Consider the following 25,704-nt stretch of genomic DNA (forward strand, 5'->3'; position numbering starts at 1 on the left):
GTTTCCTGACCTCTTTCAAATAGAGTTCCCAGAGGAGGGCTTCTGTTGCCAATCTTAGGGGGTGGGAGGGCATATAGGGAAAAAGGCGTTTCTTTAGGTATCCTGGTCCCAAGCCGTTTAGGGTTTTATAGGTAATAACCACCGCCTTGAATTGAGCCCAGACTTCAATGGGAAGCCAATGGAGCTGATAGAGGACTAGAGTTATGTGAGAATAACGACCAGTGCCCAACAGCATCCTGGCAGCTCTATTTTGCACCATCTGAAGTATTCGGACTGGGCAGCCCCATGTAGAGCGCGTTAAAGTAATCCATACAGCAATTAGTATCTTTGTGCACAAATCACCTAAATTCATAATGCTTGTATGCATTTTGCCTCATATATACATTTTGCAAATATTTTCCCCAACATAATACATTGTAATATTATTTTCTAGAATATAATTCACACATGCCTTACCCTATTTGTTTACTGAAAAATTCCAAAATTCACAAGGAGAGTTCAAGAATTGGACTCATCACATTCTTCTCCCTGCCCACTGCCATAGTGGGCAGGGAGAATGCAGCCAATTGAATGCAGCAAGAGCATATAAGGACTTGGCTGGCGGTGACATTTATCCTGTATCTGGGCTAGGAAAACATGTTTAAGTTGAGACATCATTGAAAGGGAAAGTTATCAAATTAAGAAACATATAGAAACAGCTATGGCAAGGCAACAATTAAGCAATTCCAGGTTCAGCAATATTCAAGAAGGGAAAGTATTTGCAAAGCCTAAATCAAGCCATGCAGGACTGGGGGTAAATATAAGCACACTGCTCCATACTCAAAGAATTTATAAAAGAAACAGGACCAGTGCGGGGAACAGATGTGGATGGATTTGAACATTTATTCTAAATTAAAATAAATTCATAATCTGTAGGTACAAGAAATGTACTGTGTCAGATGGAAATAGATGTGGATGTTTGCTTGGAAATAAATGACCAAAACAATATAGACATTTTTATACAGAAGTATACATAAACATGCAGACCAGTTTGACAGCAAGGAGTCAGGGAAATGTTTATGCATAGGAGATACTTGTGTAACGACAGATCATTAATCATGAAGACTTCAATTACCCTGGCACTGACTTATGAATTGAATAGCAAGGGTTATTTGGGGAGGTAAAATAGAATTATTTCTTTTCAAATTTGCTGAGCAATCAGAAAGACCAGAGATGGTTTTGGATCTATTCCCAAGGAAATATACTATAAATGAAAAATGCAATAAACGTTGGTGAATATTTGATTCTTGTGATCATGGAATAACAATTTCAAGTTGTAAGCACCCTAAAGAATATTCATAAAACTTGTGGCACAAGATTATTGGCCTTTAAAAAAAGTGGGAGGGACTGAAAAAATAAGCAATAAAAACAATCAGAATATATTAAACTAGGCCACTGAAAATGAGATTTTGTAGTTTCCAAGGAAAACAACAACAACATCTAACTACTTATTGTTATTATCTAGGCCAATAATTTACCTTCTGCTAATATAATGGACGGCCATAGCAGACATTACTGTAATGCTGTGTCTCGCTGCTATGACTTTCATTTGTATTCTAAAGTAGGTGCAGAAATCGCCAGTAGCAAAGTAGTAGTAGAGGGCATATTTTAAAGGTCTGGTCCCTGAAACTAGTTTAAAGTGAAAATGAAGGATGGAGAGAAGAAACAGAAAAAGTCAGTGCAAAAATCTGTACTTGGTAGACACATGTCTGCTTTGCTCATGTTATTCACATAATAGAGTTTTCCTGCCTACTCATTGCTCTTCAGTCCTAGTTGACTCCTAAATTATATGCAGCTACTAGCAATGTTGTGGAATATGGGGTGGGGACTGCAGAAGGAAAGGGATGTTATGGATATGAAGGATCTAACCTTGGGAAGTACTCATGGCTTGGGTTCAATCCCACCTCTAACACCCAATGTAGAGACTCATCTTCCACCATGAAGAAATCCCTCCTTTCATTACTTCTGCCAATATTAAACTATACCTGTTAATTCAATGTATACCTTTTCCCCTAAGAGAATTAGTCATTAAAAATACTAGGAAAGTAAACAAAATGATATAACATGCTATTAAAAATGAATAAAAGGAAGTTTATTACTTAAGATTACTGTTACTACTTTTCAAAGGTGTTTCTGGATTGTTAGTTGTTAAAAGCCCCAGGTCTTAATCCCTACCAAAATTAAGAGAATTCCCCTATCAAGCCCCACCTGTTAACTCATAGGCCTAACAATGGAAGGTAGTCTTCTTTCTGACAGAAGTTGATGGAATATGTAAAGCTTATTCACCAGGCTTCCCCTGAAGTCTTCATTTGGTCCAGCAGCTGCTCTTTCTTTAGACCATCCAATCAGCTGAAACTTAGAGTCATCTCTTTCCTTTGACAAGTGCTCCAGAAGTCTTCTTCTCCCCTCTTGGTCACCTTCTTCAACTTGTGCCTCATATGCTCTCAGCTCTCAATTTGACTTCCCAGTCATGCAGTTTCTCTTCTTCCTGATTGATATATTTCTCAGGCTCCCAGCCTTTCACAAAGACAGCTCTTCCCTAGGCAAAACTCTCCTGACACTCTACCCACAAACACCTCTCAACAGTTCCTTATAATGGCTGCCATCATAACCCTCCAGCCAATCAGTTTTGGTCTGGTTAATATTCCATCACACCACCTCTTCAGACTTAGAACTAATGGCATCTTTAGACTGCTTAGCTACTCTCCAACCAGATAGTTCCAATTTTGATCCTACCCATATAAAGGCAGAAAACTGGCTTCATTTTTCTCTCCATTTCTAACTACCAGTCTATCAGTATACTGTATTTTCAATGTATTTCTCCTCAGGAACAAGTTTTCTGTAAAAGTGTATATTTTCTCCTACTATGACTCTCTTCAGTCATTGAAACAGAATGTGATAGTTGAACTTTTACCTCAGTTTTATGAGTCTCTTCACCTTAGACATCTCACCTCTGTACACGAATAGAACAACTTCTTAGAACTAACAAATGAGCCATTGTATGTACAGCAGTGGTTGTGTAATATTAGCTATGGAGATTTTTACCATCCATGTGTATTGAGTTCCAAGAAAGAATAACAGAGATAGCATTACAATGCTAGCATAAATGAGCCTCTATCTCTCCTATTTGGAAAGATCTTCCCAGAACAAAAAAGTATCACTGTGTTCAAGCCAGAGTCATAAAAATGAGTGCACTACAGTTAGTTTAATCCTTTGGAAGTGGTTGACTGAAAAGATGAAGAAAAGAATATGTTTCTTTTTCCACCTTCACAGTGAGTCATACATCAAGGACTACCATGAATAAAGAAATGATTTTGAATGTTAAAAACTTCAGGCCAACAAAAATTCCATGAAGACATAGATGGCTCAATCCCAGAATATGGTGCACAACCATATATAACAGATTTTACCAACATGATGCCCTTCAGAAGTTTTGCACTACATATGCCAGCACTTCTGATCATTGGCTGTGGCTGAGGGGATTAAAGTCCAAAACATTTGAAAGCACTAGGTCCAAAAATATGTGAATCTCATATCTGCATGATAGGATGATCTCCGCCCCCTCTTATTAAGCCAGGAAGCAGGTGTAAACATACTGTAAGAAATCCAGTAAGACAGGCATGCTTGGTGTTTAAATCTTGCACAAATATCTGTTCTCAAGCCTGAACATCAGTGCAAGCAGGGAGATAATTCTTGCGATTTTGGAGAAAAGACTGGGCTGGCGAGGCATATGTAACTGATTTCCTTTAATGAAGTTGCAATTTTAAGTCAGAAACAAATTAAAATTGTAATTAGAATTTTAAATCTTCAGCTCAGAGGGTTGTTAGTCATCCTGATAGCCACTTTGAATTTTTCTTGGAAAATATAATGATAAGTAATTGCTCTGATGAATGTGTACAGGACTAACAATGATTCTCATGTTTCATGAATGCGTATGATTATTTTTGGCTGGGTATTTGTGATCCTTTGCTAGACAGAAATGCACATGCTCCTAAGCAGCTAATGGCAGTGAGATTTATAATTTAGGCTTACATGCATGGAGACTAAAATTCCAGGATCCATCCTATCCTAGGGTATCCATTCTCCTCCCTTCCATGCCCTGCAAAATGTTCACTTATCCTCTTCTCCAAGACTGGACCATGCCACAGAAAGCTATCTATGATGAAGTGAGGGCTATTTCTGAGTACCAGTCTCCAGCTTTGAGGTCAGAGCTCTTTTTGGACCTTGGACCTGGAATTCTGAAGCATCCTGTGACCCCCAAGATCTGGTGTAAGGCCATGGGATCACTATCTTCAGACCAGGTTGGAAAAATGGTGGATGTCCTAGTAAGGTTCTGGAGCAGCAACAGCATAGAATTGTTATTTCTGCTATTAGAGATGACAGCAGTATGATTCATGTTGCTCCCAAAGATATAAACTTACAATTTTCATAGTTGTATTCCTATTGGTATAGTACAGGTAGTAAAACATTGAAGTAAGTTATGGATGCTTCCCTCCTCATTTTAATTTTCAGTGATTATATTCTGCAGGACAGTTCCTCTTTGCTCCCCTGTGCATTGAGAAAATTACAAAAGCAATTACTAATATGAATGTTGGTAAATCACCTGGTTGCGACAGCTTTCCAACTGTGTGATATAAAACATTTTTCATACTTTTAGTCCCAAAGCTTTATGTCTCTGTAATTATATTTCAGAACCAGTCTCTTTCTCATCATTGTTAAATAGTGCTTCTTCACTATGGTTCCTAAGCAGGCAAGGATCATCCGATTTGTGCTCTCTATCAGCCCATTTTGTTAATTAATGGTAATACTAACTATTAACTATAATTTTGGCCATTAGTCTGAAACAGATTATTGCAACACTAATTTGGTCAGATAAGGTGGGTTTCTTAAATATAGCCAAGGGGCTGATAATCTTAGATTAGTTGTTGACTTGAATTTTTGAAATGCAAAATAAAAATCAATTAAAATATTCTCCAATTATGTGAAAATTTCAGCCCAGGGTGGGTGAACATGAGCAGGATTGTATTTCCACATGCCAAGCTTGCATTTACATTTATAAAGACACTTGAACACTTTCAAAACTATGTGTTTCTCCAAGCTACGTTTTCATGCTTAAGCCTATGAAGGAAATGGGTCCATTTGGGCTGTACACCTGGAACAGTGCACTTTAGTGTATTCAAAAACCATACCATTCATTTAAAAAATAAAGTGAAAATGAGATGAGGTAAGCATTAAGATGGAAAATGAAGAAATCAAATGACCTTAAGCATCACTCATTTTCCTGTACCTACATGTCATGCCATGTTGGATTAGTGATGGAAAAGCAAGAGCTCTGTTGATATTTTTGAATGGCATTTCTGACTGTGGCACACAGTATTGGCTTATGTGGGCGGGACATGTGGATTCTGCCTTGTGTCAGGTGTATGTATGAGATTCTGTGATTCAAACTCAGGGGACACTTGACTTTCAGAAAGACATGACCAAATGCAAATTGGCTTAATTCTGTGGTGGTGGTGGTGGTGGTGTGTGGTACAGTTGTCTCTGACTTATGGTGACCCTATGAAGGAAAGCCCTCTGAAATGTTCTGTTCTTCACAGCCCTGCTAAGCTGTTGGAAATTCAAGACTGTGGCTTTCTTTATGGAATTGAGCAATACATCATATACAATCTCATTTGGTCTTCTCCTTTTCTTCTTCTGCCTTCAACTTTCCCTAGCATGATTATCTTCTTCAGGGAGTCTTGCCTACTCATGAAGTGTCCGAGTATGGCAGTCTCAGTTTTGCCATTTTTGCTGCTAGGGAAAGCTCTGGTATGATTTGATCTAGGGACCAATTATTTGTCTATAGGGTATACACAAAGCTCTCCTTCAGCACCATTTTTCAAATGCATCAATTTTCTTCCTGACAGCTTTCCTCACCATCTAACACCATGTGTAGTGATTGGGAATAAAAAAGTATGAATGATCTTAAATTTGGTCTCCAGTAAAATGAATAAAATAAAATGATTACAAATGAATAAGGATCAGTTACTTGATGTTCCACCAGATATACATAAAACAACTGAAAATATAAAACAAACCTCTGTCAGGGTCAGAATTTCTATAGATAAGCCAGGTGGGAAATGTTTCAATACCACATGTTCTCAAAATACTTGTAGTTGATGATATCCATGTACAAAATTTACCATGTACTGACATTTGCTGTGACTAATCATTGCAAAATGCTAATGTATAAATTAACTATGTAGGATTACTGTGGCAGCTGGTCTTGGCTGGAGATGGACTCACTTTCTATTGCTTGTGTGCAGCTACAATAATCCTTTTATATAAAATTACTTCCTGGTGTTGCTTGTCTCTCTCATGGTCAGAGGACAAACAAGAGGCACTTCTTTTTGTCCCCAACAGAAACAACCTTACATTTAATGATTTTTCTAGTTCTTCCATTACTGCCCTTCTAAGTCTCAATCTGCTTTGAATGCCTTGGCTGCAGTGTTCCTCTGAATTGATGACTAAGTCAAAACACACTTTTTTTTTTTGCCAAGTTTTGATTTCTTCATTGTTGACAGTAAATTCTGTAATCCTTCTGTACTCATGATAGTATGTTCCTTTTTTTGTCATTCAACATTCCTACCCTAGATTTGAATTACCCTTTGATATCCTGGAAGATGTCTCTTGTTTTTGCTTTTTTGTTGCTCGCTTCTATTTCTTTGTACTGATCATTATCATAGAATAGTGGAGTTGGAAGGGGTCAATGAGGTCCAACTCCCTGTTAGTGCAGGACTCCAAGGTAAAACTTCTCTCTCAGATGGCTAGTGTAGAAGCCCACAACTTCCTTAGGTAATTGGTTCCAATGTTGCACTGCTCTAACAGTGAGAAAGTTCTTCCTGATGTTCAACTGGAAGCTGGCTTTTTGTAACTTTGAGCCCATTATTCCATGTCCTGCACTCTGGGATGATTGAAAAGAGATCCTGGCCTTCCTCTTTGAGACAACCTTTCAAGTACTTTCAAAAGTTCTATCATATTTCCCCCTCAGTCTTCTCTTCTCAAGGCCTAACATCCTCAGTTCTTTCAATCTCTCCTCATAAGGCTTTGTTTCTGGTCCCTGGATCATCCATGTTGTCACCCTCTGAACCCCTTCCCTTGCCTGCATCTTTCTTAAACAGTGGTCCCAGACATGTTGGTCAGACACAATATTCCAGATGTGGCCTAAGTAGTGCTGAGTAGAGGCAATTTGTGATTTGGAAGAGATACTTCTATTACTGAAGCCTAAAATAGCATTTGCCTTTTTTGCAGCCACATCACACTCTCAACACATATTCAGCTTGTGATCTACAACAATTCCAAGATCTTTCTCACTTGCAGTATTGTTGAACCAAGAATTCCCCATCTTGTAATGATCCATTTGTTTCTTTTTTCTAGGTGCAGAACTTGGCATTTGTCCCTATTTAATTTCATTCTGTTGTTTTCATCCCAGTGTTCCAACCAATGAAGATTACCTTGAATCTTCTTCCTGTCTTCCAGGAAGATGTCCCACCCAATTTTGTGTCATCTGTAAATAAGATCATTATTTCTTGCACTTCCTCATCCAAACAATTAATAAAAACGTTGAAGAGCATTGGGTCCAGGACTGAACCCTGTGGTACCCTACTTGTTACCTCTACCCAGTTTGAGAAGATGTCACTGATGAGTGCTCTTTGATTGATGTGATTCTGTAGCCAACTGTGGATCCACCTGATCCTGCTTCCATCTTGCCTACTTTTACCTAGTTTGCTAATGAGGATATCATGGGACACTTTGTCAAAAGTTTGCTGAAGATAGATTGTGTCTACAGCATTCCCACAGCCCATCAGGGAGGTTACCCAAACAAAAAATGAAATCAGATTAGTCTGGAAGGATTTGTTCTTGAGAAATCCATGTTGGCTTCTAGTATTCTCTGCACTGTTTTCAAGGGGTTTACAGACTGACTGCTTTATAATCTGCTCCAGAGTTTCTCAGGCATTGATGTTAGACTGTCTGGTCTGTAGTTCCCAGGTCTGCATGCAACTCTGTTGTTTTGTAGTGCATACTTTGTCTGGTCTACTGTTTATCTGAGTAGAACTGAGGCCTTGTTTTTTTTGCTGCCAGAGTTCTGTCTTGTAGTGTGAGTGACATTCCCAAGTGAAGGGGACACACAAATATTGTTAGCTGGGGACTGTATCAGGTAATATGAATTCTGATTGGCTGGGAATTCCAGCTCAATGGAAAAAAGCAGCTGGGATATGACAGTTGACAGTTTGCAAAGAGTCAGAGAGAGTCTGTGGAGAAGGATAGAGTAGTTATGATGGTTTGTATTTGGTGTTTTTGATGTTCTAATGAGAGATCGAACAGCTAAGATTTGAATATTATGCTATAATTCCTCTGTGGGATGACTGTTGATCAGAAATAAGGAGCAAATGGCTGTGTTATACTGAGAAATTGTCCTAAGATTATGCCAGAAGAAGGTTACACAAGCAGGCAGTAAAAAGCCAGATAAATTATCCAAGCAGCCGCTAATACAATAGGAGTATCTTGGGTGTCAGAGAGAGACTGTACCTTAAAGCTGAACCTGGTTGCAAGTGTATTTGGCCCCAGTGGCATTTAGAGAATTTGGCATGAAGTAAAAGGAGACCTTCAACCTGTCTCTACTGTTGGAGTCTGTCTCATGTCGAACCTCTTCTGGCAGCCATTAGGAATAGTAATTAAAGAAGTAATATAGAATTGGTTGCAGCAGAAAAGAGTCAGCTTGTAGAACTCTGGGTTATAGTGGCAAAGACATTCCTTCCACCCAGAAATAGAATATTGTGCTCTAAATAAGAAACTAAATTGGTAGGACTGCCCAGTGAAGCTACAGTTTCTCAATAGGTGTTAGCAGTAGTGAGCAGAGGGAATCTGCCATATGTAGGCATATGAGTCACACTGCTCTTTTGCATGTTAGTTAGAAGTCATTGATGACTATCCGGCTGCAAGCTACACTTTAAAGCAGGATCTCTGCTGTTTGATGCAGCAATGTGATTCGTTTTTGTATTTTGTGCTATATGTTTAGCCAGCTCAAATAACAACGTGGGTTGAAATGAACAAAGCCTGTATCACTCTTCACAAATAAAACTCGAACAGTAGGAGGCTTCTGAGCTATTTAAAGAATTTTATGGACTTTGAAAACCATTCATTGTGGATCATGCTGTTTGTCTCCTCAAACACTCTGAAATTATTTTTTAAAGGTTGACAAGTTCAAAAATTCTATCACCAAACCCCAGTTTTAGTGTTTCCCTGATATTGTGTATAGATGTGAATGAAAGATTCCTAGCTAAGACCACACCATACAAACAATTTTAATACACAAAAGAAAATGGACATTCTTCCCTGGTCTACTGCTTTTGCAGTCCTTGAAAACTTGGAGAAGAAGATAAACAATTGCTAGGCTGCGCTCTTTTTAAACTGAAATTACTTTGTGCTACTGTTATTCAGAGCAAACAAAGAAATTTCACCTTCTAAATTCTAAAGAAAGGTGAATGAAAGAAACAAATTTTCAGGAAAATAAGTTAAAAAACCCCCCCCTTTGTTTTAATTTCCCATGCAAACAAAGTGATGCTCAAGATATTGCAACAAGATATTTATCCTATATGGAACCAGAAATGCACAACATGCAAGGTGGTTAAAAAAGACACTCAAGACCATATTGCAAATTTATGTTGGCTATTGAATAATACCAAATAATTTAAAGAGAATATTCATGCTATGTACACTACAGCAAAGCCATCTGTTCTGTGGACCACAAGAAACTATAGATGGTCCTAAAAGAAAATGGAATTCTTCAGCATACAATAACCCTTATGGGTATCCTGCATTATGGAGAAAAAACTGTTAGGACAGAATATGGAGAAACAGAATGAGTTCCTATGGGTGAAGGAGTCTAACAAAGGTGCATTTTCTATCCCTATCTGCTCAATCTGTATGCAGGATATATAATAAAGTTCAATTAGGATCAGAGGAAGAAGTAGTGAAAATTGGGAGAAGATGCATCAATAATATAAATAAACAAATGATAGCTTACTAACAGAAAGCAGCAATGAAGTGAAACATCTTCTTATGAAAGCAAAAGAAGAAAGTCCAAAAGCAGGACTGTAGGTGAATGCTTAGAAAACAAAAAGGACACCTAGAGAGGAAGACACAACTTCAAGATCAACAATGAATGAATGGATACAGTTTTGCATACCTTGGGTTAATAATCAGGGTAAAGGACACTGCAGCCAAGAAACTTGAGGAGGACTGAGACTTGACAGTGCAGCAATGAAGGAACTAGAAAAGATCATCAAGTGTAAAGATGTTTCACTCGAGACCAAGGGCAAGATCATCCATGCTATTGCAGACCTGATCACCATGCACGGATGTGAAAACTGGACAGAGAAGAAAACTTTCTGGAAGAAATCCATGTGTTCAAAACATCATGCTGGAGCAGAGCTTTGTGAATACCTGGGCATGACAGAAAGAGGACATGTGGGTCCTAGATCAAATCAAGTCAGGACTTTCTCCAGAAGCAAAAATAGCAAACTGAGATTGCCATGCAATGGAAGCATCACAAGAAGACAACTATGCTAGGGAAAGTTGAAGGTAGCAGAAGAAGAGAAAGAGCAGTTATGAGATGGATCGTTTCTCTCTAAAGGAAGTAATAGACCTGAGTTTATAACAGTCGAACAAGGCTGTCAAGGATAGGGCTTTCTGGGAGACATTCATTCATAGGATTGGCACTGGAGATGGCATATAACAACAAATCTGTTATGTTCTTCTGTATGACCAGCATCCTATGAATTGCTTATATGGTTTCATGTGGCTGTGATTTAGACATGTGACAGAAGGCTTTTGTTACTTATCACAAGACAGTAGGGTAACATCTGCTTTCCCTTTTCCTTTCGACTCTTTATAAAGAAGTATAGTGGCCCAAAGTAGTTTAGCATTTAACTTAAATTGCTGCCTCTTTGTCATATGTGAATGCCATGGAGATGGCTTTTTCTAGATGCTTTGAAAACTTGATTTTTTAAAAAAATGCACTTAAGCTGACAAAATCACTGAATGCTGGTTTTACATTGAACATACACACATACACAATGTGCATTGGAATAGCTATAATACTTAGAAATATGTCATATGCTAAATCTTCTTTTTTACTGCTTTTCCAATATGATATACATTTAAAAAACAACAACAATGACTCATGTCCCTATTAAAATAATGTAATGCAACCCTACCATAAGTAAATAACATTTTAAACAAGCACATTGTGTATCTGGAAATTAGAAACAAGGAAATTTCTCACAAAAATGTCAAAAGGCACATTTGTTCAGCTTATGCATTTCACACACTCACATAACTCAAAACTTTATTAGCAGAAGTGAAAAGTAAGCCAAATTGATGGTTGTCTAAGTTGTTTTCAATGGATGCTATTTACCAAGTGTCGCTGAAAAACGGACTTGTGCTATGAGATGAATGTAGGCTGAGAAGTAGGGCTACTCTGTTTAAGAGAAAGGAAAATGTTTTGTGCATACATTTCATAAGTGCGCATTTATTACTATATGTATCTTCCTTTTGTATTCTCTCTTTATCAGGCTTCTGAACAGCAATGGTGATAAAGTGTACCAAACTTTTATGTTCCTCCTACTTTTCTGCATGTGCATCATAGAAAGGAAGTTACATCTTCTTGGCACATAAAGCACCACCAGCTTAAGAAGCAGCTCTTTGAATAATGCATCATTTGCAAACAGAAGTGACATATATTCTGCATAACAATGTGCATTAACAGAGATAGCCCTTTTCAAATGGGACTGAAGATTATTTACACAAATTGGGGAGATACAACAATGAGATGCTTTTACATTATTTATATTACTTACAAATAGCTTAGACGTGATAAACTCTGCTGAAAAGTTCTGTGAATCATGGACCGAAGATGGTTTCTGAATCATGGTATTCTGTAACAATTCAGAGATTATTTCATTTTCTAAGAACTCATCTTTTAGAACTCCATGTCAAATGCAAGATGCATGACTTGCATCTATTTTGTGTTTGTTTTGGTGGATGTAAACTTGGTACAGTTCAACATCATTTTAAAATTACAACTGGATTGTATATCACAGTGATAAAAGTGTGTCATGCCTTTAAACCTTTTTTATCAACAGACTGCAGGAAGGCTTGTAAGAACCTGCTGATCTCCCTATCTTGGTTTCCTGTTAGTGTAGTATTTCTCCTTGCCATATCATGACCATGTGGCATTGGTCAAGTTCTTGACCTCTGGGCTAAGTAGATTCTTTTGTATTCTTACCTGAACTGGTAACATACTCTTTCCAAAAGATGGGGGGAAATGTTATTTTATGTTATTTGGTTTTGAAAAAGATTTACAAACATTCACAATATCCTCTGTATTTGACATGAAAAGAACTTGAGATTTTTAAAACATCAAATATGGGAGAGTTCAAATTGACAAATTACTCTGTCCAGCCCCAGAGTTTTAAGGGCACAATTCTTAAAATTCTGGATTTGAATCCCTCTGTATTCAGCCATGCATTTTCTGAATTAGGATAACCAACTCTTTGTTTTGGCAACATCTCTAGCATTTATATCACAGGTAGGTACAATAGGGTTCTAGCCATCTTATGAAAAACTTTACCTGTTGAGTTGGATTGGTGCAGATAGATGATAATTTTGTTACTGTTTGGTTTTAATAAGAATTTACCAAAATTTACATTGTTTATATTTAGAAAGGAAAGAACTCAAGATTTTTGAAATGTGATTAAGGGAGGAAGCAAAACAGACACATTCACTTATCCCTATTTCTCCCACCACCTTCATACTATTATCACAGTGGAACAATCACTGCATTTGTTCAGAAAGGCAATGTGGATTAGAACTTTCTCACTCCTCTCCTTATCTATTTCTACTATATGACTTTATGGTGCTGTCTTGCCTTTTATCTATTTTGTGTGACAGAACTACACATGATTTGCATGTCTCTCTTTTCTGTGCTTCTCGCAAGAAAATGGCAGCCCTTCATCCTATGTTCTGTTTCATCACAGTGACTGCATTTTGCTTTGGACTCTGTTTTGCTTCTTTGGAAAGTGCATTATGTGCTTGGTCAATGGAAGGAAGGAAAGAAGGAGGGCTGAAAATGGAGGGGCTGAATTTACCAAGCACATTCAACCTGCCAGCTCAGGACTTAGTCCAGGAATGGAAAACCTGGAAAAATGAGTTTAATTTCTATGTGGGCATTGCAATGCATTGCAATTCATTGTAAATGAAACTGTTTCTATATTTTGCTGGAGAAAAGGGGAGAGAAATAAATGAGATGTTGTATGCAAACATTCCCTAGGCACAGCATACTTTGGCTACAATAATGCATTGTTTTGATGCCCACTGCATTCTCAGAAAGAATTAAATAGTGGGAAAATGTAGCTTTTTTTTCTTTTGGCAGAAGCAAGCAGTAAGGAAAGGCATTGCAGACTACTGCACTCATTTACAGATGCTAGGAACCAGTTGCAATTTTGAATAAATCAAAGACTCAGTGATGAGATGGAAATGCTGTTAGTAGGCAGTTTCTTTGATTAGATGAAGGAAATTCAGCCTGTATGCTTCCAAGATGGACTTGCACTCTCCTCGAAGGAGCAGGTTCATAGGGGGAGTGCTCCGTGAGCCATCTTTGTCACTTGAGGCCAAGGTGACTTCAGTGGCTTGGAGTGCTTTCTTCCAGTTTTGGTAGCTATGCAGATAGCTACACTTCTGTCTGGATAAAGATAACTTGCACTCTGGCAGCCTCTAAAGTAGATTACCTCAATGCACTCTGCAAGGGGCTGCCCTTGAATACTCTTCAGAAGCTGTAGTGCAAAGTGTGACAGCCAGATCATCAACAGGGACCAGGCAGTCAGACCACAGAACACTCACTTGCACTGGCTGCCTATATGCTTCCAAGATGGATTCGATGTGCTGGTTTTGATCGATAAGGCCCTACAGGAGACCACATCTGACAGAGCACCTCTCTCAACAACAGTCTGCCTGGGCACTACAATCATGCTCCGAGACCTGCCTCTGTCACCTCCAAGGGAGGCTTGACTGGTAGCAAAAAGGAGAAGTGCCTTTTCAGGGATGGCTCCCAGTTATGAAACGACCTTCTCACTGAGGATAATCTGGTGGCCAGTTTACTATCCTTTTGGTGCCGGGTTAAGATTGAATGATAACTGTTTATGATGCTTTTAATATTGCTTGTATTTTATATTGTGTTTGTATGTGTTGTAGAAAATTGCTGCCCAGAGAGCTTCAGCTATTGCGAGGCACAGAAATAAATAAATAAATAAATAAATAAGTCTCTTAGTTATTTAAATAAATAAACCCAGTCTCTTACATCTTTAAACCCAGTCCCTTACATGCCACAACGGTGACAAGCTTAACTACCATGTAACCAAATATTTGTCAAAAGAGAAAAAGCACAAAGCTAGAGTGCACATTGTAAACATAGAGAATCTCAGTGAAAGTGAAGATAGTTTGCGGGGAACAGATGAAGTAGTAAACATACTGCTACAAAAATGAACAGGAGAACACAAATGGTCTACAGAAACATGTGGCAGGGGCTGAAATAATTCAATTTCACTTAGACTGTGGTTTCAGTTGCAATGCTATGCCCATCACCCAGGGAAACCTAATATTTCATTGAAAAGACTAATTAGTTTTTAAGAATAAACAACCACACTGTGACAAATTTACTGGGAGAATGCAACCTAAGATTTCTAACCCAAAGTCAAATAACAAATACAGGCCAGAGTTTTTGGTGGTAGAAATCAGAGAGCAGTATCACTGTTTGGCCAAGCTATGAAATTGTTGATGAGCATCAGTCCTGTTCTGAATATATTCAGAGCTGTAAAAATACAGCTCCAAACTATTGATACTGGAAAGCGGAGTAACAGAAAATTCTATTGAACCTGAACTCAAAAAAGATGTCAAGGGGAATTCTGAGATGTATTTGTGGGAGATGAAGAGATAGATTTTATGAAGTAGAGATTGATACAAATGTGAAGCCAGAAGAAATGAGGTAGCTTTTGTACAGCCTCTGAAAGAAGAGTTGCAAAGTCTAAAATTGTGGGGAATTTTTCAATGAACAAGGAAAAGTACATATGAGATAAACAATCTGGTGGTGATCTGAAAACCACCAGGGAGACTCATAATATGCACAGATCCTAGGCTTTAATATGAAGTAATTTTCCATAGCCTTTTATTGGAAATATATTGTCAGATCTGTCAAAAGCAAGACTGTTCTCCAGCCATGATGGCAAGAATTGATTCTGGCCTTTCAAATTGGATGAAGAATCCAGGAATTGGGCAAGTTTTGTTGCACTCTATGGGAGAAATCACTAAGAATGCTGATGAGCATCAGTCCTGCTCCAAAGATATTTCAAAGCAGGTTGACATACATTTTGGAGGGTCTGGAAGAAATAGCTGAAGTTGCATTGATATAGGGAGAAGGTGATGCCTGCAACTTGAAAAGCAGAAACATGACCATAAACGAATTGCATCCTTGAAAAGATGCAGAGAAACGAGTATAAAATTGCATATGCACATACTCTGACTGAGGGTCACAGAAGTATATTATAAAGAAGGGCAAGATAAATTTTAGTTATTTGATAAAATGTGTAAAGACGGCTAAATATTCTTGATGTCTAGCAGCGCATGTATATGTGATTGATATGGATCTGTTCCTGTGTCAGGAAGCAAAGAAATTATTTCATAAATGATGAATGAAGATTGTCAATATCCTACATAAAAATACAGTTTCCAATGTTTTGAGGGGAAAAAGGAACCTTATTGAATTTCAGTGGACATAGTCGTTTGGGAATAAATCTTAGAGAATTCGTATGGAAAAGAGCAGCTGGAACTCAAATATAGGGGCCAAGAATATATTAACATTGTATTTGCATATACACACGCACATGCTTTCTCTTTCTATGGGTGAAACCAGGAGAAATTAAATCTGCCAAAGCTTTGTTGAGGAGTCACTTGAATCCATGATTGATACTAATAGAAAGTAGCAGTGTGAACACACATAATACTAATTTAATTCACTATTTTCCAAATTTCTTCAAAGAGCAGTAAAATAGACCATAATAACGTTCCTCATAGACATAGAGAAAGAAAGGTGTGAGTACACGTAGCACAGCAATTGTATACAATGATTATACTATGGCCAATATCCATGCATAGCAGGGTCTCAGCAGTAACATTTGCTTAGTAGGTCAAAAGCAAAATAAGCTTTTCAAATTCTGTTAAGGCACAAAACAATTATTGTTTCATTGGCACTGTAGTATGACATACCTCTTTTTGATCTGATGATGCAGTTTGTGCCTTACAAATATTATACTATTTTAAACATACTACAGCTTATTTACAAACTTCCTCCACATCAAATGATTATTACTACACTACTTGAAATTTGTATGGATTTTTGAGGAGATGTGTTGCAAAAGTTAGGCATGGATCATTCACACTATATGTAAATATGACAAACACATTGGTAGTATCACCTGTGGATGCATTCATGCCCAAGTACAGTTCATGCTACTACAGAATACAAAGTAAAGCTAGGCCTCCCTTAATATTACATGCATTAGGCACTAGTTCATGTGTTCCCCATTCTATCCTTCCCCATTAGCACAGCCTTTCATTCACTGGAAGCATCAGATGCTGTAATCAGCCAACTACAGTTCATGATTTGGTCCAAGCTAGAACAAAATTTGTTTAGTTAAGCTAGGGCATTTGTCTAGCAAACACATATCGAACTATACTGAAGCTGACTTGTTTTGGCTAAACCATACTTTATGTAGTGCTTTACCAAACATTTCAGTTCTTCCATTTTCAGCAATTTGTAGGGAGTGGTGTTGAAATGCAACTATATATATATAGTTGCATAAAGAAATATATATATACACACACACACACACACACACACACACCTCCCCACTGGGGGAAGGTACAGGGGTTTTGTTTATCTTTTGAAGGAGCTGGCCAAAGGATTCTCTTTCGTTTACTGTAAAAATGCCCAAGGCACTTATAGCAGCACAAGACTCTTCACAGAGAGGTAGAGACAGATTCCTGAATGTCCTTAGAGTGCACAAGGTCATGTAGTCTCTTGTGAGATCAGCAAGAGCCCTGCAACAGGGTATTTTTAACATTAAAAAAATGTAAAGACCACTTGCCTAAGTTCTAGACTTAAACCACAGACAGAAAACTTGCACCTTTCCCTGTGAAAAATTATTCAAAATTTCCTTACTTGTATGAAAGAATCAGAAAAACCAAAATCAAAACCAATGTTACCCTCTTTCAAAAATGGAGCACATTCTGCACAGCATTAGTTAAACCAATCACATCTTTCCTTTCAGATGGTATATCACACTGTGGATAATTTAAAACAGAGAAGGATATTTCCAATGGCCTTTTCAGAACCATATTGGAAGACAAGAGGTGAAAGAGAAGCTGTCTCCATTGGTGTTAATATTTTAGCATTACATTGAAACAGAGGTTGAAGTGATACTTAAATATACAATTTAAATCACTGGGATTTAGATTTAATTCTCATTTATTTCAATGGGTTTGTCTGAAGTATGACTAAATCTGGATTCAATACCAGATCAGTGGTTCTTTTTTAATGCTTAGGACATGGTGCAACCAGGAGTAAGCTCATTTAGTTTTCATTGCTTAAAATGGGAGACTTCAGCATATGGCTTATTTCTTTAATACTGTTTTGCTTGCTAGTCACGTCCAACCCATCACGACCCCATGGACAACATTTTTCCAGGCTTTCCTGTTCTCCACCGTCTCCCGGAGTCTACTTAAGCTCACACCAACTGCTTCAGTGACTCCATCTAGCCACCTCATCCTCTGCCATCCCCTTCTACTTTTGCCATCTATTGTTCCCAGCGTTAGGTTCTTCTCCAGGGAGTCCTTCCTTCTCATTATTTGAGTTTCATCTTCAGTATCTGGCCTTCTAAAGAGCAGTCAGGGTTGATCTCCTCTAAGACTGACTGGTTTGATCTCCTTGCAGTCCAAGGGAATCACAGGAGTCTTCTCCAGCACCACAATTCAAAGGCCTCAATTCTTCAGTGTTCAGCCTTCCTTATGGTCCAGCTTTCACAGCCGTACATTGCAACTGGGAAAACCATAGCCTTGACTATACACACTTTTGTCGGCAGGATGATGTCTCTGCTTTTTAGTATGCTGTCTAGATTTGCCATTCCTCCCAAGGAGCAAGCATCTTTTAATTTTTTTGGCTGCAGTAACTGTCTGCACTGATCTTGGAGCCCAAGAAAATAAAATCTGTCAGATTTTCTCCAGTGGATCACCTTTTGTCAGAGCTCTCTGCTATGACCTGTCCATCTTGGGTGCCCCTGCATGGCATAGCTCATAGCTTCATTGTACTACACAAGACCCTTTGTCAAAGCAAAGCAGTGATCCATGAAGAAGAAGGTAAAGGTTTCCCCATCACATTAAATTCCAATCATTTCTGACTCTAGGGATGGTGCTCATCTCCATTTCCCTAGCTGAGGGAGCCAGCATTTGGCCAGAGACAGTTTCTGTGGTCATGTGGCCGGCCTGACTAAACACCAAAGTGCAAGGAACACTGTTTATCTTCTCACTGAAGTGGTACCTTTTTATCTACTTGTATTTGTATGCTTTTGAACTGCAAGGTTGGCAGGACCTGGGACAGAGCAACAGGAGTTAACGCCGTTTTGTGGATTCGAACTGTCGACCTTTCGATCAACCAGTCCAGCAGCTCAGCAGTTTACACCACTGCGCCACCTACAGCCCGCTTTAAAATATTTGAAGACTTATCACACATTATTTCAATATGGCTAATTGTTCTATTGATGAATATTCCGAACCTTGGTTATCTGGTTCTGAAAGAACACCCTGCTAATTAGTCTTCTAGAAGAAATTGTAACTCATACAGCTTCTATTATGGACTGGCATCTATGTGGATTGTAAATTCAGGCTTTCATTTTGCAAACTGATTCTTTCCTTGCTTTACCCTGCTTCTGATCCTGGTTCCTTGGCCCCTTCAGATTTTCTGCAATTAAATCTAAAGTTGCCAAAGTTTGTGCAAGCATACAGAGGGAATCAGCCACAAGTTTCTCTCCAAGTGGGTTGCTTCTCTCATAATATATCTGTCTGTCATAATACTGTGCAAAGTATTGCATAGTATTACTGTATTATAGTACTGACCTACCATGGATGAAAAAATAAATGGTATAGACAAAACAACCATGGTGGAATCCATATAACAAACAACAAATAAGAAAATGGAAGATAGACAAATTCATTGCTATGCAATTTCTGAGAATTCTTATTACCTAATTTAAATAAACTCAATTCTAGGATCAATTTCCAAGCAGTTTCACTTGATCTTTTTGATATGCAAAGTTATTGTAAATTTTAAATTAATAGGAAGCAGTTATAATAAATCTATTCCTTTTGCAAAAAAGAAAAAGCGTTTGCACTTTACAAACACAGCATTGCAAAGCAATACTTTTAAACATTCACATTATTTTACTTAATGCTTTCCCTCTTGTTGTTGAGCTCAGAACTACATGAAGCATTCAGATATATTATAAAAATCATTAAAGATCAAGCATTTCCAGTTACAAAGTCATGGTTGCTAGACAATAGTTTCATACAAGAACGGCATGGCTGGACAGTTTCATATTTGGAATGAGAGTTTTCTGACAAGAAAAGAGATGATGGAGACCTGAATGTATTAGGCTTTCATATCATCAGATATATACACTGTATTAGCTTTAGCTAATTAGTTAATAATAGAAGAATCCAGGCACTGTTCAGAATATTTAAGTCCAGATAACAGTGGAAGAATTAAGCATGAGCTTAGAAATCCCACTGAATTCCGTGGGACTTAAAACAATTTAAGTTGTGCCCTTGGGTAGATGGTTGGTTATTATTATTATTATTACCTTGGAATTTGTCCAGATATTTCATTCTTGCTCCATTTTCCAATTTGGTGTCGTCTTAATGTTTGGATTACAAATCCCATAATTCTTGTCCAGTAGCTACACAAGCTGGGGCTAATGAAAGTCTAAAACACATGAAGGACAGTAGGTTAGGGAAATATGCATGACATGATCTCATGTTAGTCTAAAGGCTGTGACGTTGGTTATTATGTACTTCTGAATAGACTAACTATCAGTAGAAAAACAATAAATTGAACCCACTAGAGGCTTTATATCTTAATATTTCACACAGGCACAAATTCTTGAAAATAAATATCTTGTTATAGTTCTAGATTGTTTATATTTATTGTTTATTTATATTGGAAGCCATCCTGAGACAATTGGTTTGTATAAGACAGGGTAAAAATGTTTTAAACAAACGAACAGATAAATAAATTGCCACACTTAGGCTTCTGGGTTCCAGACCTTTAGTGAAAATCCATGGGTCTTTACCTGACATCAGTCTAAATGGCTGTTGTACATTTTTACAGAGTTCCATGTGCCTACTCTGGCTTTGAATTTCACATGTTGAGAAGGTCAGCAGATGAACAACTTACATAGAAGTAGTAAGATAAAATGGAATGAATATTTTTAATTTGCAAAAATAGTTGACACCAACAGCAACTATTCACACAGTGAGTAGGGAAACATGAGCAAAATATGAAGAGATGAAATTTTTGAAGTGGAAAAACTGCATTTCTTAGAACACTTTTAAAAAACAAAGATTGCAAATGAGCACAAGCTAGTCATGCATTTTATTTTAATTACACATTGGGTGACCTTATTTTTGCTCAAAGGTATATTATTTTAATGATGTGTGTGTATGTTTTGCAAGCATCTGTTGCTAAATGATTTCAAGAAAATGCATGCTTTTAAGCAAATAACTGAAGTAAACAAATGATCTCTTGTGTAATGTTATGGAGTGTTCAATGCAGAATTACTTCTGCACCTAAAAGATACCATACATCTGGAAGCTGAACATGATGAAAAATTGGAATGGGTGGCATATTAAAAATAAATACATAATCAAACTTTGGTCCCAGCCCCTTTCATTGATTTCATAGTTTATCACAATGTGGGAAGTGGATACATTGCTTATATGAAATTTCTTTGTTATGTAGTGCTCATCAGACCCCACTCCAGAAATATTTTAGATCAATAAACTATTTTGTCAAAGAACAAAAATGCAAAACAGAATGTATTAACCATGACTAAGATGATAAATGCAATGAGAACCATGGAGCCAAGTGGGTGACTTGTTGTTGTTGTGGGGAGAAGACTGAAAGAAGGACGAGGAGAAGGATGTAAGCTGCCTTGAGTTCTTTAAAAAATAGAAAAGATGGAATATAAATATAATAAATATATAAAGGAGTAATGCTTGTTGAAGGACCATTCTTGTTGTAGGAGTAGTTAATCAGAATTTGGAAAGTGGCAGAAATGGCTAAGCAACCAATCCTCCTCAGCCTGGTCTACTCTAGACTTGTGATGGTGTAGGTGTATTCAAATAAACAAATATGTTTAAAGTTCCTGAATATGCTACCATTACTGACCTCAGACTGCAAAAAGGATATGTTTGGTTATATTGTTGGAATATAAATGATTACATGATCCTTGAAGGAAAAAATGCAGAATATAAAATAATAAATAAAATCTTTTTTTACACACACACACACACACACACACGGAAAGAGAGAGAGAGAGAGAGACTGAGATTCTTTTGTAGACTTGTTTTAAATATAAATTTCAATGTGTTAAATGTTCCTAATAAGTGCTATGTGTTTTCCAGAAAAGGATTAGAAACAGAATGTCCCCATTAAGATAAATGGCTGAACATAAGGCAGCTTCCTATCAGGCCTGGCATTAGCATTATTAGGGCTGGCACCTGATGTGGACGCACTCCACCATTCTGCCCTACATTGCAGTAGCTGGCCTGCAAGTTTTCTCTTTTGCCCTGCAACGGTGGGGAATATTCCGGCCAGATAAACCCAGTGGGAAGAGTGAATGGCTGGAATCTGCAGTGCTGACAGGACCAGCAGTCAGGGAAATGGTATGGAGAATGGGTTGTGGGTGGGGGAACAGTGGCTCTGTGCTGAGGGCCCACTCAAAGTTTGCTGCTGGCCCTGCTTCCTACGTTCTTACAGAATCTTTCTGAACTGAAGAGCAAGCATATGACCCATTGTAACTCTCCTTCACTGTGTTTAAGAATTGTTTGCTTTGGCTTAACAAAATTCTCTCTGCCCTTCATCCCCACAAGTTGACCTTTCTACACCAAATCCATGCTTGTATAATATCTGATTAAAGCAATGTCAGATTCCTGGTACAAAGTGCCCGGTGGGTTGCAGCCATATTGTATTACCCTGTACTCCTAAAAAAGGAAATCCCTGTAGCTCAAAAGGACAAATTTGTTTCTTTCTACTGCCTTCCCAGTAACATTTTTAGCTCTATGCTATTAAAGCAAAAGGGATGCAGGTGGCACAGTGGTTTAAACTGCTGGGCTGGGTGATCGAAAGATCGCCAGTTTGAATCTGCACAACGGGGTGAGTTCTCATTGCTCTGTCCCAGCCACTGCCAACCTTGCAGTTTGAAAGCATGCAAATGCAAGTAGATAAAAAGGTACCACTTCAGTGGGAAGGTAACAGTGTTCCGTGCACTTTGATGTTTAATCATGCCGGCCACATGACCACGGAGACTGTCTGCGGACAGTCTCCCTCGGCTAGGAAACGGAGATGAGCACCGCCCTCTAGAGTCAGACATGACTGGACTTCACGTCAAGGGGAAACCTTTACCTTTACCTTATTAAAGCAAACTAAGCAACAAACAAAACCCGATCATGTTCCCCCTTCTCATATTATTTTGGCTGATTATTTCAATGGGAAGGTTTTAAAAGCAGATTAATTTTAAACCCTGCGGGATCTTGATTTTTTCTTTGATGAAATATACTAAGAAGAGATGAAGTGTGTTGTGCTACTAGAGAATTCATCATTCCAACTCTTTTTCTCTCATCCTACATAGCACCAGAGGATACATTTTATTGGAACCCATCCTGGCATAAAATTTCACCAAAATTAACAGCACATGCCATGATTTTTACCACTCATTTGAATGGAGTTTGTAATGGAAATATTCTCTGTGTTTTTGCCTTTGATCAACCATCAAAGGAACTTTGTGTATCATTGAAATGGTAAAGATTGCTCATGAACCTGCCCACATTGTATTTGCATAGATTGGGGAATAATCTGAATACCACTGCAATTACTAGAATTAGTTAATGCCAATCTCCTTTGCTGTCCTTTAAATAAAACTCTTTCTAAGCAATGGCATTAGGTTACCATTTAGGAGTGGAAATCAGGAGCTTAAAATATTTTTCAGTTCTAAGGAGAAATTACAGAGACACTCTCAGGAGAGTTCAGGTTTCAGTTCAGTATTCTGTATTTAATAAAGTAAGCTATGCTAAACTATGAAATCCTTTCTGTACATAGTAGGTAAAGCTCAAGGAGTGTTTATTTTGTCATCACTGAATACACCTTCTATGTGTGTGTGCTTTCAGGAGTTAGAAAGAAAATGTTCTATTCCCTCTATTTTTTCCATTAAAACTTTTTCTACTGTCATGCAGTTGCAAAAACAAAACATTGCAATTTTATTATGCTCACACCCACACCCACACAAACAATTTTAGTATGGTTTAAAAATATAAATAATATTTTATAATGACATTTTATTTGCAGCTCCCTAAAGAAGGAGACATCTTTCCAAAATGCATTGGGCCTCTAGAGCAGTTTCAGGCACCTGAGAATATCTTCTTTCCTTGTAATATTGCCCTTTTATCTCTTTGGTTTTGTTTTCACCTTTAGTGAGTGAAGATAAAGGTCTTTTCAGACTCCATGGCTCATTTATGGAAGATCTAAGAGAGGGAAGCACCTAATACCATGCTTATTTAGGCACCAAGTTAAAAAGTTTCTCTTCATGAAGGCTTTTAATTAATAGTTAATGAACAGTTTTTTCATCCCAAATTGGTTATTTCTAATTAATAATTAGTTATTAGTTATTACTAGTTCATTTGTTAACAATTTTTGGGTTAAAATATTGAGCTGGATTTTCCAAAAAAGGCTTTTTTCTGAAAACGTATTTACCCACCCCCAACCAAAGAGGACAAATTTGAACAATATTCTGCACAAGTTTGTGTTGTGGACACTATGTCCTCCAGAAGTCCTGAAAGAACACTAGGTACAGGATATTGTTAAAGATACAAAATGGCGGTCTGGCTACTGATTCTTGTAGAGGTTGCAAGAAAAGACACACACACACACACAGAGAAGAAGTTATACAGTTCCCACTGCTAATGGTGAGCAAAATAAAGTTTTGAAGAATTTCTCCAATCCCCAGACAATTTCTGATGAAATGATTCCTCCAATTTTCATACTCACAATAGGGTGGGGAATAGACTATAGAGTGTTTGCAACACAATATGTACTTCGTATTTTCTTGATTGTGAAGTGGAAGGCAACTACTTTAGTACTCTAAGTGATAGGTATTTGCATATGCAACCAGCTTAGGAAATGCAAACCCACTGCTGGCTTGAAAACACTGCTGCCATGCCAGAAAGTGGAGTACTGGGCTCCTGCCATTCCCCTGGGCTTCCTGGGCTTGTGGGAGACCAATCCTGCAGGAGAAGAGAGTACACGAGGGGTCATCATTGCACATCCTTTCCCCTGGAGAATTAGGATCCCACAAGAATTGGCAACAGCAGCACAGTAATTGGAAGGAGGGAGGGAATGTATTGCTCTCATTACTGTGAAACTATTCAAGATAACTGGCTTCAAGGAACTATGCCCCAGCTCTCTGAGTTAGGATTGAGTAGGAATATGGCTGGTTTGTGTGAACAGTGTGGTGGTGAGCAGGTGTAGATGTATACACTTGGCCGTACCACTTCCATCCATTCATCCATGTGACATTCGAGCTAGAGGAAGTTGCCTACACTTGCTTTCATGGGCCAAGGACACACAGAGTGAACTGCCGTGCAAGTGAGGTCCTGTACTACAGTTCTTCATTATACGACCACAAGGCTGTTGGTGGCTCCCACACTCACCTCAAATCCACCTCAGGTTGGCTGCCTTCCTCTCCTTCTGTTGTTCTATTACTTTCTGAACTGACTTTGCTCACTCTCAGAAGAGACTTTCTGTTTTGGGTATGCTTTAGCAGTGGGATAGCTGATGTAAACTGGGCTACCAGAGGAAGCTTTGGGGTCAGGGACAAGCAGTCCTGCTGTTCCTCCGCTGTAAATTGTTTGGGCCCTGAGACTCAGGGGATCTGGGTTCTAGTCCCTGCTCTGCCATGGAGCCAACTGGGTGACTATGGGCCAGCCACAGGCTCTCAGCTCAACCTACTTCGCAGAGTTGTTTTTATGTGCATAAGACTGAGCGCAGCAGCAGGAGGAGAATGTGCATTTTATTTATTTATTTATTTATTTATTTATTTATTTATTTATGGATTTATATCCTGCCTTTTTCCTACAAAGGGCTCAAGGCAGCTTACATCATCTCTCCTCCTCCATCTTATCCCCACAACAACAACCCTGTGAGGTAGGTTGGGCTGAGAGTCTGTGACTGGCCCAAAGTCACCCAGT

General features: G+C 38.2%; 1 long non-coding RNA gene across 4 annotated transcripts in view; it reads left to right on the forward strand.

Annotated features, from left to right (window-relative positions):
• LOC123021577 overlaps positions 1 to 14,580 on the forward strand; it is a 190,456-nt gene extending 175,876 nt beyond the window's left edge. For all 4 annotated transcript variants that reach the window (XR_006414350.1, XR_006414351.1, XR_006414348.1 and 1 more), the window contains one exon: positions 11,655 to 14,580. This is a non-coding gene — a long non-coding RNA (uncharacterized LOC123021577). The remainder of the gene's footprint in view (positions 1 to 11,654) is intronic.
• Positions 14,581 to 25,704: the final 11,124 nt, after the last annotated feature.

Source organism: Varanus komodoensis, unplaced genomic scaffold (assembly GCF_004798865.1).
Source record: "Varanus komodoensis strain SLA01 unplaced genomic scaffold, ASM479886v1 scaffold17, whole genome shotgun sequence".
In the NCBI taxonomy this organism is placed as follows: Eukaryota; Metazoa; Chordata; class Lepidosauria; order Squamata; family Varanidae; genus Varanus; species Varanus komodoensis.